The 19,997-nt window shown below is 35.9% G+C and overlaps 1 protein-coding gene across 1 annotated transcript in view; it reads right to left on the bottom strand.

The window, feature by feature from the left end:
• jupb (junction plakoglobin b) overlaps positions 1 to 19,443 on the bottom strand; it is a 135,702-nt gene extending 116,259 nt beyond the window's left edge. Inside the window, exon 1 of the mRNA XM_056479321.1 lies at positions 19,295 to 19,443. The gene's annotated coding sequence lies outside the window, so the exon portion shown is untranslated. The remainder of the gene's footprint in view (positions 1 to 19,294) is intronic.
• Between the last annotated feature and the right edge of the window lie 554 nt (positions 19,444 to 19,997).

Genomic DNA, 19,997 nt, shown 5'->3' with positions numbered 1-19,997 from the left:
GTAATGTAATATCTGTTTCCTTTATACTATAAGCTAGAGGGCAAAACCACGCATGAACTCCACATGTATACATTTCAGCAGACATCTAGCATTTGAGTAAAAAAGATCAATAAACACACAGTTTTGGAAATATGTGGTTTATCTGTACTTTTCAAGTCATTGGGTACATTATAAAAATAAATTATGATGCAATGTTAATCGACAGACTTTATCACTGTATATATATATATACAGTTGAAGTTATAATGATTAGCCATCCTGTGAACTTTTTTATAAACAGGGTGGGCCATTTATATGGATACACCCTAATAAAATGGGAATGGTTGGTGATATTAACATCCTGCTTGTGGCACATTAGTATATCTGAGGGGGCAAACTTTTCAAGATGGGTGGTGACCATGGTGGCCATTTTGAAGTCGCCATCTTAGATCCAACTTTTGTTTTTTCAATAGGAAGAGTGTTATGTGACACATCAAACTTATTGGGAATTTCACAAGAAAAACAATGGTGTGCTTGGTTTTAACTTAACTTTATTCTTTCATGAGCCCCCTCACATATACTAATGTGCCACAAACAGGACGTTAATAACACCAACCATTCCCATTTTATTAAGGTGTATCCATATAAATGGCCCACCCTGTATATTTCCCAAACTATGTTTAACAGAGCAAGAATTTTTTCACAGTATTTCTGATAATATTTTTTCTTCTGGAGAAAGTCTTATTTGTTTGATTTCGGCTAGAATAAAAGGAGTTTTTAATTTTTTAAAAACAATTTGAAGGTCAATATTATTAGCCTCCTCAAGCAATATTATTTTTTATTTTGTCTACCATTTATATACAATGACTTGCCTAATTACCCTAACTTGCCTAATTAACCTAGTTAAGCCTTTAAATGTCACTTTAAGCTGAAAACTAGTATCTTGATAAATATCTAGTAAAATACTATTTACTGTCATCATGGCAAAGATAAAAGAAATCAGTTAATAGAAATAATAAAACTATTATGTTTAGAAATGTGTTGAAAAAATCTTCTCTCTGTTAAACAGAAATTGGGGGAAAAAATAAACAGGAGGGCTAATAATTTAGGGGGGCTAATAATTCTGACTTCAACTGCATATACTATAAATAAAGCCATTTGTGCACACAAAAACAAGTTATTTCAAAGACTTGAATTATGTTATATATGGTGCCAGATCAGAATATAAAAATAAATCATTTACAAAATATAATTCATATACGGCCAACAACGTTCACATTTACAAAATCCAATTTGTAAGTTCAAAAGACAATTCGTAAATACAAAAAGCCAATTCGTGAATTTAAAACAGGATTAAAATATATACAAATTCAATTCGTAAATTTAAAACGCAATTCATAAATGCACAAATCCAATTCAGAAATTCAAAATGTGATTCATAAATACACAAATCCAATTTGCAAATTCAAAACACGATTCATAAATGTGGTGGTTCATTCCGCTGTGGTGACCTCGGATTAATAAAGGGACTGAGCCGAAAAGAAAATGAATGAATGAACGAATGAATGAATGAATGAATGATTCATAAATGCACAAATACAATTTGTAAATTCAAAACACGATTCATAAATTCACAAATCCAATTCGTAAATTCAAAACTCTAACCAAAAACACACAAATCCAACTCGTAAATTTCAAATGAAATTCATAAATACACAAATCCAGTTAATAAATTCAAAACACGAATCAAAAATACACAAATCCATTAGTAAATTCAAAACACGAATCAAAAATACACAAATCCATTAGTAAATTCAAAACACGATTCAAAAATACACAAATCCATTAGTAAATTCAAAACACGAATCAAAAATACACAAATCCATTAGTAAATTCAAAACACGAATCAAAAATACACAAATCCATTAGTAAATTCAAAACACGATTCAAAAATACACAAATCCATTAGTAAATTCAAAACACGAATCAAAAATACACAAATCCATTAGTAAATTCAAAACACGATTCAAAAATACACAAATCCATTAGTAAATTCAAAACACGAATCAAAAATACACAAATCCATTAGTAAATTCAAAACACGATTCAAAATACACAAATCCATTAGTAAATTCAAAACACGAATCAAAATACACAAATCCATTAGTAAATTCAAAACACGAATCAAAAATACACAAATCCATTAGTAAATTCAAAACACGATTCAAAAATACACAAATCCATTAGTAAATTCAAAACACGAATCAAAAATACACAAATCCATTAGTAAATTCAAAACACGATTCAATCCATTAGTAAATTCAAAACACGAATCAAAATACACCAAATCCCATTAGTAAATCAAAACACGATCAAAAATACACAAATCCATTAGTAAATTCAAAACACGAATCAAAAATACACAAATCCATTAGTAAATTCAAAACACGATTCAAAAATACACAAATCCATTAGTAAATTCAAAACACGAATCAAAAATACACAAATCCAATTCATAAATTTAAAACGCGATACATAAATACACAAATCCAATTTGTAAATTCAAAACACGAACCAAAATACACAACTGCAATTCGAAATTCAAAATGCAAGCCATAAATACACAAATGCAATTCGTAAATTCAAAATGCAAGCCATAAATACACAAATGCAATTCGTAAATTCAAAAAGCAAGCCATAAATACACAAATGCAATTCGTAAATTCAAAATGCAAGCCATAAATACACAAATGCAATTCGTAAATTCAAAAAGCAAATCAAAAATACAGAAATCCAATTCATAAATTCAAAACACAATTCTTAAATACACAAATACAATTCGTTTGGCGAAAAAAATTATATTTACATGTGAATTTACAAATTGCCTGTTGTACTGCCGAATTTTTATTTGAATTTACAAATTGAATTTTGTAAATATGAATTATATTGTGCGAGGACGAATTCGATTTTGTACATGTATTATTTCTGAGACTAATCTGGCTCCATATTATGAAGCGATTTTAGAGGAAAAGTGTTTGTAAACAGGCTAATACACATGCAAAACTACTGCTAGCGCATATGCTACTGTAGTCAATTCATTTACTGCTCAGATGGATTTTTTCCATCACACTTTACAGCCCTGACCAAGCCACTTCCAGATTGTAGAGGCAGATTGTGGGTTTTATCGCTATTTTTTAATCTTTTAAGATATCACCAATCTCTAACATGGTGTCTCTCACATGAACGACTACAAGAAAATATAACGCGGTCCGAGAGCAGTTCATTCAGACGGCACATAATGTCATGCTCTGCCACGCCATCGCATATAAAACTGGGTCAGCCATCAAGGAGGACACAAACCAAAGCTGAGCAGATTTTTACATTATGTAAATGGATCTGTCTAGTTGCGACCACCAGTGTAGTATAAATAGCTTGGTTTGCGTGGCGCTCATACATGCAGTCTAACAATCATGTGCCATACGGTCTCTGTCTTTTCTGTGTCACACATACATTATCCTCTGTTTTATGTCTGCCTCAAATCCTCTCACACGCATATTCTGAACACAACAGATGCCCTGTTTTCAAGCACAATAGCAATGCATTCTGAGAGAGAGAGTGGAAAAAAAACACAGGAAGACATTAAAATGATGAAATGCAGACATTTCAGACACTGGAAGAGAGAAATAAAGACTGAAGGGTAATGAAATTATAGTTGGATGAACACATTCATTCATTTTTCTTTGCCTTAGTTCCTTATTTATAAGGGATTGCCACAGTGGAATGAACCACCAACTATTCCAGCATATGTTTTACGCCTTTCTGCCTTTCTGCTGCAACCCAGTACTGGGAAACACCCAAAACTCTCACATTCACACACATACTTACTGCGGCCAATTTTGTTTACCCAATTCACCTATAGCGCACATCTTTGGACTGTGGGGGAAACCACCAGGAGAAAACAAACGCCAACACTGGGAGAACATGCAAACCTCACACAGAAATGCCAACTGCACCTTCTGGGACTCAAACCAGCGACCTTCTTGCAGTGAGGCGAGAGTGCTAACCACTGAGCCTCCATGCTGCCCCGGATGAACCCGGATGAGTAGAATATTTGCACACTCTGGATACATGTTCATGATACATGTTTTACTCCCTGTCACATGATGTAGAAGGCTGATGTTTTGAAAATGGTTTGCAAAGTTTCTAGTTTTAATTTCTCCCAAAAAAAGGAACCATTTCTGAATAGCTTGATACAAATCGTTAGTAATTCAGCTTTGCTTCCTGTACAAACTACACTCAAAAATATATATATTTTTTGCTCGTTCAAACTACTTCATTAAAATGAGCTGAAACAACACAATTCTTGAGATTTCATTGGGACAACTTAATTTTTTTATGCTCAATCCACATTAGTTTGTTAAAAGTGTTAAGTTAACAATCAATTTGTGTTGGGACAACATGAATGAACTGTGTGGAACCCTGCATTTTTTTACAGTGTACACTCAGAAGAAATGTTTGCTGTTTGTTCAAACTACTTATTTAAATTGAGCTGAAACAACACAATTCTTAAGTTTTATAGGCAGAAAACATAAACGTTTTATGTTCAATCTACTTAAGTTTGTGAAAAATAACAAGTTAATTAAATTCCTTCATGTTGTCCCAACACAAATGGATTTATGAGGAACCCAGAATTATTTTCAGTGTAACAAAAACACAATGTTAGTCCATGGATATCATTGATTGGATTACTTTGACTCTAAAACACTGTAGTGCACTGACGTGTTTGGCTCATCTTTGCATAATATTGCTAATGATGAAACTAGCTCTCAAAATAAAATTGTAAAAAAAACAATGCCATTATTACTGCTTGTATCGATGTACTTACAAGTGTTATGAAAAAGTTAAAGTTCAGGTATGTTAATGGACAACTGTATTGTGACCAATGCTGTAATGCGGTTGACCAATCACAACAGACTGGGCTATGATCTGGCTAATCAGATTTGGCTTTCTAAAGTGTGGGGGTTACAAAGGCTGAATGCTTAAAGTCGGAATGAAAAGGAAGTTAAGATCGTGACGTATATCCACTTGAAACTTTCCTTAATTTAGGGTGAAGCTTAATTTTAGTTCTTTGGGAATCGATTAGATTGTTGGATGATGGGTGTTGCTAACAAAATGAAAGAAGATTGATAAATAGATGAAGGCAGAGCAAAAATGAAACAGGCACTGATAGCCCCGCCCTACAGGCATTCCATGTGACCAGAAATCAAGATATGCTGTTAAGAGAGAAGGTTTCGCTATTCGACAAAAGATTATGAAGGTAATTTTATGTTTTCAAAATAATGAAGTGTACAGATATATAACAAACACTACTGTATCAACGCTATTTCATGACATTTCGTAACTTTTAGTGGCTAATTTGTATAAAATCGTACGATCTCATTCATTCAATTTAGCACGATTTGCTCATCCCCAATGACGGTTGGATTTAGGGGTGGGGTTTGGTGCCAGGCCTCCTTTTAAAATCTTACATTTTAGTATGACTAAACTCATAGTCACAAAACTGTCAAAACGAAAAATAGTTACTTTCCTTGTGAGATCAGGTTGACTATATACAGTACATATACAAATAAAGCGGGTCGCATACCAGATGTGCCGCTCAGCGCCACGCACATGACAGTTGGAAGTTTCATAACATTCGCATGTTATTTAAAATGAAACTATTCAGATGGCGCTCTGAGGTGCGGCAGAAATCTGAACAGTGCCTTAAGATGTAGCTGGGCACCGCAGACAGCCAACGACTTGTGGCGCCGGTGTGTGTACCCTGATAGAAATCTATGTTTAAAATACTAAAATGCACGGCGCTGCGTGGCGCGATGCATCACGTCGCCGAGCAGCGCATCCGCTGTGCAGAGTACATTATGATTTCATTCCGACTTGGGATTCTGTGTGTCTGATCACACACTTAAGCCCAGGTCACACTGTGCAATTTCGGCCACGATTTGGTGGTCTGAGTCAAATTTTGGAAATCTTAAATGATTCCTAACCCTCGTCTAAAATCTATGGTCTTTGATCATTGGTTTGACATGTTCATCAACACCTGATTAATGGCCGTTGCGATCCAATTTTCCCTCCTGAAAAAATTCTGGCAGTTTCAGAAGATTTCAGACACTTTCCTGCAGTGAAACTTCTCTTACGACAAACATCAAACCAAGAACCAATAGAATAGGAGGCCTGAACCTGATGGTGCAATAAGCGTGATGATTTCAAACCACCCTGGGGAAATGTCGAAACCGTTTTTCCCTAGTTTTATTATCAAGGCATGTTATAAGTAAAATTAACGCTGCAGATTGTTTATGGTTGGTGCCTGAAAAGTTTAAAAATTGTCAGCTTCTGCAGCGAGCGACAGACCCTAACGCGACTTGATAGACTCACAATTCAGTTCAGAAACACTCCATTCAAAGTCTATTAGAAGTCTTAATACTGATGCAACATGTGAACAGGATGTAATCTCAACAGACAATCTTCATCTGAGAAGCCAGAATATGATCTGCTGTTTTTCAAAACAGAAAACCACTTTTATACATAAATTGTTCATCAATATTAACAAAATCAAGTGTAAAAAATAGAAAATAAGGATGTTTCCTAAATTTGCAGCACAATTCTATAATGAGTTCCTTTAAATTGCATATTGTAAACACATATTATTAAAACAGTTTAAAACATTCTGATTTATTGTGGTAACTGGTTACGATTAAGTATTTGACGTAAAAGATGACACACATTAAATAAGATCATTTCAATACAGGCTCATTCTGAAAATGTAGTTCTATAAACATTTCTGGAAATCGCGAATTATGTAGCCAGAGCTACGTATGGTTGCATTTCGTCTTTAAAATGAACGTTACGAGGTGGTATGACGGAGTTCCTTTTTTTGGTTACCAGCTGTCCGCTTACCTCTATGTGGACAGCTTTTCTGCTATTACCAGTTTGTCCGGAGGCTCATTGCGTACGTCAGCGGACTTGTGACCTAGAGAGTTGACTGCGACGAGGGGGTTTCGAGTCCGACGAAGAAGAAGGGGCGGGTCAATCGGTGCTTTTGAAAACACCATCGGTTGGGTTTAGGGAAGGAGAAGGGTGGGTCAGTTGATCAGTCAGTCAGTCAGTCAGTCAGTCGACAGCAGCCTCTGGTGGATTTATGCGTGAACAGCAGGCACGAATGGCACACGCGAGAGAAATTTGAGATCTCAAAAAGCATACTGGTGGATCAGCAAAAACAAAAACTGCAAAAAAACATACCTCCTGGGACATATTTGGTGCTCTCCAGAAATGTATATAGGAGTATGTATTCAGAATGAGCCTGGGTTAAATCATTTAGGTAAAAACAATTACAGGAGGGAAATATTGTCCATTAATAAAAAAAGTTAGATTCTGATCCTAATTTGTGCATTATTTATATAAACATCTTGATGCTAAGTAGATATCTGACACCGAAATACATTATTAAATACTTCCATATTTATAATGCATGTGCCCAACCTGACCTTCCATTTGAAAGTGCGGAAAAAAATTAAACGGAAGGTCAAATTGACAACATTTGACTTTGCTCTGGATGTTACTACACCTACAGGCGAATGCAGTGGGTTATTCAAGTACATTACTCCCTGCATGCTGTAAAAACTGTATGTGCAATATGGTAGTATGTCATAGTGACGGACATGACAGGAATCAGTGGCTGTTGTGGGCCAGACTGATGCTCTGCTAGTGCTGGAGGTCTGCCAGAAAACCAGAGCAGAAATTCATCAGCATGTCAGTGTTTGGCTGATGACGGACACTAATAGCCAGTTGTCCATTATATACACACACACAAAACACAAATTATAGCGAATAAATAACAGCATTTGCATACAACAAATATACACTCGTGTGGTAAACACTGGAACTACTCCCACTTTCACACTGAGACACAATAATGGGAAAAGAGGAATTATTTTGTATCAGGAATTCAATTCAATCACTTCATATGCTGTTACTACTGAAAGTTTTGAACATTCATATATTAATATTCATTCTCTGTTGGATTTTGCACAACAGTTTACACATTAATCTATATAGCAAACTTTTTTTTAACTTCTTTTGTAATTTTTGTAACGATGTGTATGCTTTTTCAGATCTCAAATTTCTCATGCTAGTGCCATTCGAGCCTGCTGTTCTCGCGTAAATCCACCAGAGGTCACTGTGTACGCTTTTTCAGATCTCAAATTTCTCAAATTAGTGCCATTCGAGCCTGCTGTTCTCGCGTAAATCCACCATAGGTCACTGTGTATGCTCTTTTGGATCTCAAATTTCTCTCGAGTGCTATTCGCGCCTGCTGTTCTAGCGTAAATCCACCAGAGGTCGCTGTGTATGCTCTTTGGATCTCAAATTTCTCTCGAGTGCCATTCGCGCCTGCTGTTCTAGCGGTAATCCACCAGAGGCCGCTGTGTATGCTCTTTGGATCTCAAATTTTTCTCGAGTGCCATTCGCGCCTGCTGTTCTAGCGTAAATCCACCAGAGGCCGCTGTGTATGCTCTTTGGATCTCAAATTTCTCTCGAGTGCTCTTCGCGCCTGCTGTTCTCAAGCAATTCCACCAGAGGCTACTGTCAACTGACTGACTGACTGACCGACCAACAGACCGATATCCCCACCCTCATCCTTCCCTAAACCCAACCGACAATGTTTTCAAAAGCTTGACAACTACTCTCTGCATTTAAAGTCCGCTAACATACACAGCAAGGTACTGGTCAAACTGGTAACAGTAAAAAAGATGTCCACATGGAGGTAAGTGGTCAGCTGGTAGCACAAAAAGGAACAGAAGCCAGCGGCAGCATCATACCGCCCCGTAGCATTAGTTTTAAAGAAGAAATGTTGTCATGACTTTTTGCCATATCATTTTTTACAGTGTACTTACTGTGTTTATAATGTATTGCAGAACAATTCTGGTGCTCTTGAGGTGGGATACGAGTAGGGTTAGGGACAGGTTTGGTGGTTTTTGCCATATCATTTTTTACAGTGTACTTACTGTGTTTATAATGTATTGCAGAACCATTCTGGTGCTCTTGAGGTGGGATACGAGTAGGGTTAGGGACAGGTTTGGTGGTATGGGTAAGTTTAAGAGTGGGTTAAGGTATAAGGGATGGGTCAACGGTGTAATTTCAAATGTAATTAATGAAATTAATAACATGCATGTATTTAATTAATCATAAGTACAATGTAAAAACATGTTTTTACACAATAAGTACATTGTAACCAATTATTAATTTAAGTGTAAGTACATATTAGTGACCACCCAATATAAAGTGGGTCTGAATTTCTTTGTCTTTGCTTACAGTGCATATAAATATAAACGCTTTGAATACTTGAGGTAAGCTAGATGTAAACCAGTCAGGTTGTGTGATGAACACATAGCATTAATGATGCCATTTTTAGCACTGCTAATACACAAAAGCACTCATGCAAAACATATAGGAGGTCAATGGACGAAGACGACCAACTAGGGCTACTAAATAACAGGACAGCAATCTCTGAGCAGTGATATTATGACTAATGAAGCATGCCAGCCTTCGCCTTCATTCCACTCCTATCAGCTCAAATAAAACAAACTACAACTCTCAATGACACTCAGGGAGGAAGCGTCCATTGAAATGTGTGTATCTGTAGTCTCTTTTTTCTACTCAAAGGTTTGCAAAAGTGACCATACTTTAGCAGTTTTCTTTAAAACAAGTCTTTTTCATAATAAATGTCTTTAATGTCACAGCAAATATCTTCCAGTGCAATCAAATTCCAATTAATAGGTTCAGCCCTACATTATTTCCCACTCTATATTCAGGTTTTTTCAACTGTTGCCTTGTTCACAATCATTTCTTGCTCTCGAAAACAACAGACCAGTGAAACAAAGACTTGGTGTCTATTAAAAAACCCCAGTGCATTCTCAGACAGAAAAAACAAACAGTTCAAAGGTTTATTTTCTGTCAGAGAAGGCTTCTAATTGCTATTTTCTGTCATCTAGGTCTTGGAAAGAAAGAAAAAAAGCTTTAGAAGCAGATGAGCAGGGCAGGTTTACTCTGACACCAGTGCCAAAGGGATGCCACAGCAGAAGACTCTGTCAAGCTCCGGCTGTAAAGAGCAGCAGGTGTCTCGGTGGAGGGCTGAAGGGGCATCGCTATATTTCCATCACACCAGATGTGAGCCATGACAGAGAGCATAAAGGTGAATTCAGAGGGCGAACATCGTGATAGCGTAGCTGACTGTCTGCAGCTCTCTGTGCATCCATTCATTAGAGCACAACATCACCCTTTCAGCATTAATAAGGATTACTTTAACACGCTTTTGAGGATGGGTCTGCTGTGGTTTGTTTAAGTAGCTATGATAAACTGGTAGCTAATTGCAGATGCAGTCTGCATTTGTTTTCCAGATGGATTAGAGAGATTTGCATGTGTGATTAAAATAAAATGCTAAAATACTAAACATATCCACTCACCGGACACTTTATTAGGTACACCTTACTAGTACCGAGTTGGACGCCCTTTTGTCTTCAGAACTGCTTTAAACCTCCATGGCATAGATTCAACAAGGTTCTGGAAAATTCCTCAGAGATTTTGGTCCATATTGACATGATAGCATCACGCAGTTGCTGCAGATCTGTCAGTTACACAGCCATGATGCGAATCTCCCGTTACACCACATAGCAAAGGTGCTCTATTGGATTGAGCTCTGGTGACTGTGGAGGCCGTTTGAGTACAGTGAACTCATTGTCATGTTCAAGAAACCAGTCTGAGATGATTTGCCCTTTATGACATGGCAAGTTATCCTGCTGAAAGGAGCTATCAGAAGATGGGTACACTGGGGTCATAAAGGGATGGACATGGTCAGCAACAATACTCAGGTAGGCTGTGGCGTTGACACGATGCTTAATTGGTACTAATGGGCCCAAAGTGTGCCAAGAAAATACCCCCACACCATTACACCACCACCAGCCTGAACCGTTGATGCAAGGCAGGATGGATCCGTGCATTCTTAGCTGACAGGTGTGGTCTTCTGCTGCTGTAGTCCATCCGTCTCACGGTTGGACGTGTTGTATGTTCAGACATGCTCTTCTGCAGACCTCGGTTGTGACGAGTGGTTATTTAAGTTATTGTTGCCTTTCTATCAGCTCGAACCAGTCTGGCCTTTCTCCTCTGACCTCAAGCATCAACAAGGCATTTGCGCAAACAGAAATGCCGCTCACTGGATATTTCCTCTTCTACTGAATATTATCTGTAAACCCCAGAGATGGTTGTGCTTGAAAATCCCAGTAGATCAGCAGTTTCTGAAATACTCAGACCAGCCCGTCTGGCACCAACAACCATGCCACGTTCAAAGTCTCTCAAATCACCTTTCTTCCCTTTCTTGACCAGGTCTACATGCCTAAATGCATTGCGCTGCAACCATGTGATTGGCTGATTAGAAATGTGCATTAACGAGCAGTTGGAAAAATATAGTAAATATAATAAAGTGGTCGGTGAGTATATATGTAGATTCTTTTTTAAAATATTTCCCAAATGATGTTTAACAGAGCAAGCAATTTTTCACAGAATTTCCTATAATATTTTTCTTCTGGATAAAGTCTTATTTGTTTTATTTTGGCTAGAATAAAAACATTTTTTAAAAACATCTTAAGGTCAATATTATCAACCCGCTTAAACGATTTTTTTTCCCCAATTTTCCAATTGTCCAAATGATAGAACAAACCATTTTTATACAATGATTTGCCTAATTACCCTAACTTAACTACTTTAAGCTAAATAGTAGTATCATGAAAAATAAATAGTAAAATATTATGCAGAAATGTGCAAAAATCTGCTCTCCGTTAAACAGAAATTGGGGAGTAACTGCTAAAAATTCAGGAAGGCTAATAATTCTGACTTCAACTGTGTTTATATATATATATATATATATATATATATATATATATATATATATATATATATATATATATATATATATATATATATTCCTAAAAACAAACTGTTCATTAATCTAAGTGTGCAAACATCCTTAACATACTCCAGTCTGCCAGTTAAGAGAGGAATAAAGTCGGCCTAATAAACAACTGCTGTGAGAAATCAATGCTGGGTCGCCAATATGGCCCATAGCGCTGGAATCATTGACATTACAGAGAGTCCTGTGCTTTTCTGGTTAATGGTGCACATGCTCAGGCTTGTGTGCAAAGTTTGCCTTTTTGTCTCCATTTTAATTCATACTCATTTGTCATGTAGGTTTATTATAGCATAACTATTCAATAAAACGCCACTGATTGAATGACCGTTTTTGCAAATTTGCGTTCCCCCCTATAATTATGAATCATTACGCAATCAGAAATACAGCCCACTGCATCAATTAATCAGCATCTTGACTGGTTGTTTTTGGATATTAAGCAAATTGTGTGTTTGTAATTGATGAATGTTGCAGGATTTGCCCCGCTGGAAACCTTGAAAGAACACAAATACGTTCCTTTTTACACTTTAAAGGGATAGTTCACCAAAAAACTGAACATTCTGTTGTTACTGATTCACCCTTGTACCTGTTTGACTGTCAATTGAAGACAAAAAGAGGATATTTTTCACAGTAACTTTTCAATATTTAAAAAAAAAACATTTTAAGGTTTTTATTAGCCCCCTTAAGCAATATTTTTTTCAATTGTCTATGGAGCAAACCATAGTATACACTGATTCGCCCTATTATCCTAAACTGGATATTTAACCTAATTAACCTAGTTAAGCCTTTACATTGCACTTTAAACTGAATACTAGTATCTTAAAAAAATCTAGTAAACTAGTAGTGAGTATTTTTGGGGTGAACAATGCCTTTACAGGCCTATAGCCAAGGGGGTACGCGTGGTTCAGTAGACCCACACCTCACTGACAAATGTACAGAATTAGTCTCATACATGAGCTCATTTGTCCTATTTTGACTGCTACGCCATCCTAAATAGTGAAAATAACCCATCAAAAAGGCTTTAAGACCAAGCAGAATCCTCTGTTGGCTGTTGCTTCGGTGTGAATTCAGCGAATCAGTTTTGCCCAATGCTAACAAATATTTTTATTTTACAATTAGACATAAGAGAAGTAATCTTTCACTAATATAAGTAACATTTATACTAAATCTTGGACCTTACTCTTGAAAGAAAAAATGTCCAATAAAAAGGTGTGAAACACCAAAAGCAACCCATATTAAAATGGATTTGAATACTAATTTGGCTATTGTTGTTACCCATGCAGTTTCAAATGTACTTTTTTTACAAGAGAGGCTAGAAAAATAGTAAAGCTCTAAATTATTATTATTTTAATATTTATTATTCAAATGGCCAAATTCTGACTGAGAAAAGTTGAATGTGCTGGCCAGTTTAAGGTCTCTGCAGGTTTCATCAAGTCAAATTTAAGAGTTTTTGAGGCCCTTTCAAGACCAACCCAGGCTCCTTCTGAAAACATACCTCTATATACATTTCTGGAGAGTCCCAAACACATGCCAGGAGCTATATTTTTTGCAGTTTTTGTTTGCGCGAATCCACAAGAGGCCACTGTGTATGCTTTTTGAGATCTCAAATTCTTCTCTCGCGAGTGCCATACACACCTGCGGTTCTCTCGTAAATCCACCAGAGGCCACCGTCTACTGACTGTTTGACTGACTGATTGACTGACTGACCGACTGATCCACTGACCCACCATCCCCCTTGACTAAAAGCAACCAATTGTATTTTAAAAAGCACAGATTAACCAGCGTCATACCACCCTATTGCGTTCATTTAAAAAATGACATGCAGCCATACGTACTTCTGGCTACATGATTCACGATCTCTAGAAAAGTATATAGGGCTACGCTTTTAGAATGATCCGGTGTTGTTTAAGACTTTTAAAAATGACATTTTAAACTTATTTAGGATTAAACACTAAGATTTTTTTAATGGCCCTGTATTATCATGAGGAATCATATAATTGCCTTTAGTTATCTTTCCCTAATTAGGGAATTTAATGAGGAGTTTGCTGTAAAATGTCTAACTGCTGTTGTGAATTGTATCTCTTTGCAATAAAACTTAAATGTGAAAAAAATTAGGTTTTATTGAGATGTATCGTTGGTGATTGGATGGATGTTGGCCCGATTGAGTAGCTTTTACTTGGACAAAGCAAAATTAAGACCTGTTTAAAATGACTTAAGACCTACAACATAACATTTTACTGAATTTAAGACTTTTTAAGGCCTAAAATTTAGTTTATAAAATTTAAGACCGCATGGACACCCTGCAGTTTGTTATTTGCCTAATAAAAGACAATAGGCTACAGTTTTTAATAGAAAACTTTGCTTTCTAAAGATATATCATGTAAAACATTTGTATTTTCTTTCATTCATTCATTTTCTTTTCAGCTTAGTCCTTCCATTAATCTGGGGTCGCCACAGCGGAACGAACCGCCAACTTATCCAGCATGTTTTTACGCAGCTGCAACCCATCACTGGGAAACATCCGTACACACTCATTCACACACATACACTACGGACAATTTAGCTTACCCAATTCACCTATAGCGCATGTCTTTGGAATTGTGGGAGAAACCAGAGCACCTTGAGGAAACCCACGCGAAGACGGGGAAAACATGCAAACTCCACACAGAAACGCCAACTGACCCAGCCAAGGCTCGAACCAGCAACCTTCTTGCTGTGAGGAAAACTTGCTACCATCTGCGCCACCGTGCCGCCCACATTTGTATTTTTAAAAGAAATATTTTTCCAGATTTCTTTATTCTAAACGTTAAGGAAATATTTTTGGTACATCAAAAAGTGTGGTTATGCTGACCATCCAACAAACTAATTCAGCAAAAAAATAGTGCTTAAAATTGATCTAAAATGCAGTATTTCAAATCTCACAATTAAATACAAAATGAGGCGTATAACTGCAAAAAAGGTCCACTTTTTTAGAAAAAAGAACCACCCCTTTCACCAGGCTGTCTTCAGGCCTTCTTTAAGCTCACATCACTTTACATAAAGCAGCTGTCTAGCAAGTTATCTCTAACGTCAAGCTTGGCCAAAAGTATCAAAAGAGATGTTTGAATTTCCAGGGCCATCCATGGCAAAAGTTCCCCCCTTATCAAATAAGAAAACCAATCAAGGAAAGCGATGCTGGCATCTGGGATATATGTGTGTGTGCAGTTGCAGCAAGTAGATACCATTAAGTTCTGTGTCAGTCAGAATGCCACAAAACCCGACCATCAATTATGCAAACTTATATGACCTGAGACGCCGTAAAGGAGTTCAAGATCAAATGTTGCTTCATAATAAAAAAGTCACATGCACTGAAAGGTTTGCCTTGATATAAACCAGAGCGCTAAACTCTTGTTCACACCATTAATGGATCACAGCAACAAAGACACCTAAGCTCATGCTATTTGAGAATTACTAACAGTGGAATAGAGTCATTGTTTGCATTCATATATGCATGTAGCATAGGCAAAACCAGAATGTGAATGAATACTGTCCAACTTAATAGTAGGTCAAGTCATTCGTAAGAGTCATCGATATCATTGGCAATAGTCACATGACATTATATGTAATGTTGAGTCTGTGTGATAATTCATATAATTTGCATGTGTTTTTGAGACCTATGACTGTATAATCATTTAAAAACATTAAGGCATAAGAAATTGTACCTTTTGTAACTTTAATACCGTTTTACTGAATCAATTTATTTTTAATTGTTATTTTACTGTACCTGAATACTGTCAGATTGGATATCTGATTGGTTTCACGCACCACATTAATAAAACTGGTTGACCAGTATTTGTGGTCAGTGTATCTTTTGGTCATTGGATTTTCATTTTAGAAACAAGTATTGAAAAAACGAAAAACAAGCCGTATTTTTGATTTTCGCTCTAAAATTAAAAAACGAAAATTGAAATACAATTCGCTTTTTGACTTTCGTTTTTGAATTTTAAAAAGAAAATCAAAAAAAAATTTTTTTTTCATGGTGAAAAACGGAAAAGCAAAATTCAAAAATGATTTGATTTTCATTTTTTATTTCAAATAAGAAAAAATACGATGACCAGAAAACAAAAACGACTAAAGGCTTGTTTTTTAATATTCCGAAATCAGATAAGCCGACTCACCCGGAGGAAACCCACGCCAACATGGGGAGAACATGAAAACCCAACTAAGCCAGCTAGGTCTCAAACCATCGACCTTCTTGCTGTGAGGCTACAGTGCTAACCACTGAACCGCCATGCCACCCACTCCACGACATACAACAGTGAATGAATTCAGAAGAAATGTGCTACTATGACACCTAAAATGTCTAATAAACAAATTATATTTATTACTGCATATTGTTTGTTGATGCTTTTGCAGTCACCATGACCTTTATCAGAACATATCAGAATATTTTTTAATCAGATACCAAAGATAACAAACACTTGACATCCATTTTTCCCCAAAACCTCTTCTTTGTCACCTACACTGGTTTTCAGACCAGCTTTCAATGCTATAGCGCCACCAGACTCCCACTTGAAATGCAAAAATAATCAACACACATGTGAAAAATAAAAATAAATGAATAAAACTGCTTTGTCATGCCACATTTTATCATGCCTGGTGTCAATAGCTTTTTTTAAATTAGTCATTGCATTATACACTCAGGCTGAGTCACACACTCTCCAGTGTGAACAGGGCTTAAGTTTTAGTCACGCTTTAGTGTTTGAGAGCTGATTTCATATTCACTTGGATTTTAATCATTAACCCGAACTCCATCCATAACAAAACACAAAGCATCATTCACAATGTCTGTTTGGTCCACGTACTGAAACAGAAAAATTAACAAACGGCTCGTTTATGCCAAATTTAACCTTCTCACAAACATGAATATTTTGTTTTTCCAAATATATATTTTTGCTTTCATCACCTTTCTGTTCTCACACATTAAATGAAAGTGCGATAAAACCAAAACTAATAAACAGCTTTAAAATATGTTCTCTATGTGGGCGGGAATTATACATGCTCGTTCTCTGCTGATTGGTCGACCAAACATCAAACCGTGCTGTCATTTTCCTTATTCAGAGTATAAAAAATGTTTCCAGATTAATATTTTTCTGATCCTATAACTATGTGGTTAGTTCTTTTAGATAATATAAACAGATGTTTCAATATAATGCTAGCATATACTTTCTATGTGAATTTATGTTTGGAGTTTTTGCTGCAAATGTCACATCCATAACGCTGGAACTGCTCATATGAGGCAACATCTTATATAATGACTTATTCTGAAAATCGCTGGGTATTAATCGAGTTAGTTAGCTACACAATGTTATTATTTACGTTGTTTAATAACATTTTACTTACTTGTTATGATTAACTAAAGATACAATACTTTGCTTTCCACAAATGAGAACGTTACACCACATAGTGCGGTTGTGTGTGTGTGTGTGTGTGTGTGTGTTTTTATATACAGTTGACGTCAGAATTATTAGCCCCCCTGTTTATTTTTCCCCAATTTCTGTTTAACGGAGAGATTTTTTTTAACACATTTCTAAACATAATAGTTTTAATAACTCATTTCTAATAACTGATTTATTTATCTTTCCTATGATGACAGTAAATTATATTTTACTATATTTTTCAAGACACTTCTATACAGCTTAAAGTGGCTTAAAGGCTTAACTAGGATAATTAGGTTAACTAGGCAGGTTAGGGTAATTAGGCAAGTTATTGTATAATGATGGTTTGTTCTGTAGACTATCGAAATAGCTTAAAGGGGCTAATAATATTGACCTTAAATGGCTTTAAAAAAAATTAAAAACTGCTTTTATTCTAGCCGAAATAAAACAAATAAGACTTTCTTCAGAAGAAAAAAATATTATCAGACAAACTGTGAAAGTTTTCTTGCTCTGTTAAACATCATTTAGGAAATATTTTAAAAAATTAAAAAAATAAAAGGGGGGCTAATAATTCATACTTCAACTGTATAAATATATATATATATATATATATATATATATATATATATATATATATATATATATATATATATATATATATATATATATATATATTCCCCAATATTCCCTGTATATATTTTCCGCAGTTTCTGTTTAACAGAGAGATGTTTTCAACACATTTCTAAACATAATAGTTTTAATAACTCAACTCTAATAACTGATTTATTTTATCTTTGCCATGATGACAGTAAATAATATTTGACTAGATATTCCTCAAGACACTTCTATACAGCAAGTAACATTTATAGACTTAACTAGGTTAATTAGGCAGGGTAGGGTAATTAGAAAAGTTATTGTACAGTATAAAAATGGTTTGTTCTGTAGACTGTTGGAAAATAAATAGCTTAAAGGGGCTAATAATTTTGACCACAAAAACTGCTTTTATTCTAGCCGAAATAAAACAAATAAGACTTTCTCCAGAAGAAAAAATATTATCAGACATACTGTGAAACATTCCTTGCTCTGTTAAACATCATTTGGGAAATATTTAAAAAAGAAAATAAATTCAATGGGGGACTAATAATTATATATATATATATATATATATATATATATATATATATATATATATATATATATATATATATATATATATATATACTGTATATGAGGTAACATCATAAAATGACTTAAACTAAACATCGTTGGGTATTAATCGAGTTAGTTAGCTACACAACGCAATTATTTACCCAGTTTAACGAGGTTGACAAAAGATATTGAGCAGATTTACTCGAACAACCTTACTTAAACTCATTATTTTGGTAATTCTACGGTCATTAACGTAACTGCATCGCCTTGACATGTAGACATGTGTGCTCAAAGTTTAGATTCCTCAGTGAGAGGCTGAACGTGCAAAAACTGAAGCATCATAACATCAATATAAAACATTGATGACCAAAAAATGACATATTGCAGAAGAGCGCAGTCATTTGGGGAACATGCACACATACACCGCCTGATGTTCGCATCTACCGAGTGTGACGAACTCCGGTGGGCTTTAAAGCAGCTTCCCGGTGTCATGTTTGATAGTGCTCCGTTAGAAAACCCGAGCTCAAAAAAGAAGAAATAAAGCAACACACACTGCAACATTTAAATCGTCTCTAACCAATATAGCAACACCAAACTCTAGCGAGGCTTCATGAGCATTTACCGCGTCCAGCGAAGCACATCAAGGTCCGTTTAACGGGAGAAGGGGTGGCTTCCGCGGTCGCCAGGGCAAAGTCATCATTTAAAAGAGCGAGCATGCATCAGCAGACTTATTTACCTCACAGAACGGACACAATCCACTGGCGAATGACTCCAGATATTGCAGCTCCTGAATCCTTTCTCCGGCCCCAAGTCCCTCCGTGCACTCTTATCCAAGTCTGGCAAGCGTTGAGCGGCGGAGTCTGACAGCAGCGGAACCTCCGTGAGTCTCCGGTTGCGGGAGCGCGCGAGTGGGCGGGGCCTCCAGCGGCTCAGTTTCCACACCATCAGTAATTATGTGAGGATTCTGGCGCATCTACTGCCAATGATTCCCATTAATGCTTGCGTTTCAGCGGGAGAATCGTGTGTGATTTAAAATGCATGTTCCTGTCGCCATTTCTTGCCCCGCTGTTACTAGGCTGTTTCCTTGCCTTGAGTTTATTTTGGGCTGTGGTGATGTTTGAACTTATTTTCTGTAATTAATGCGATTCATTTAACCCTATATCCTTATTCAGTTATTTACCAAAAATACAACATTTTTCTTATTTAATATAGTAATTTTTTTTATTTATTTATTTATTCATTAATTTAGAAAATAACACAATTTATCTTTAATCGATAAAAATGATGTCTGAATATATTTAAAGCAGTGGTTCTCAACCACGTTACTGGAGGAACTGGTGGTCCTCCAGAAACGTGGTTGAGAAACACTGCTTTAAAGTATACTTATTATTTCAAGTGCAACCTATTGCTTATGTCCGCATTATGAACTACATATTTAT

The sequence above is a fragment of the Danio aesculapii genome, chromosome 19 (genome assembly GCF_903798145.1).
Source record: "Danio aesculapii chromosome 19, fDanAes4.1, whole genome shotgun sequence".
Lineage (NCBI taxonomy): Eukaryota > Metazoa > Chordata > Actinopteri > Cypriniformes > Danionidae > Danio > Danio aesculapii.
Note: the sequence above shows the minus strand (reverse complement) of the source record. Positions and strands in the feature narration are given on the sequence as shown.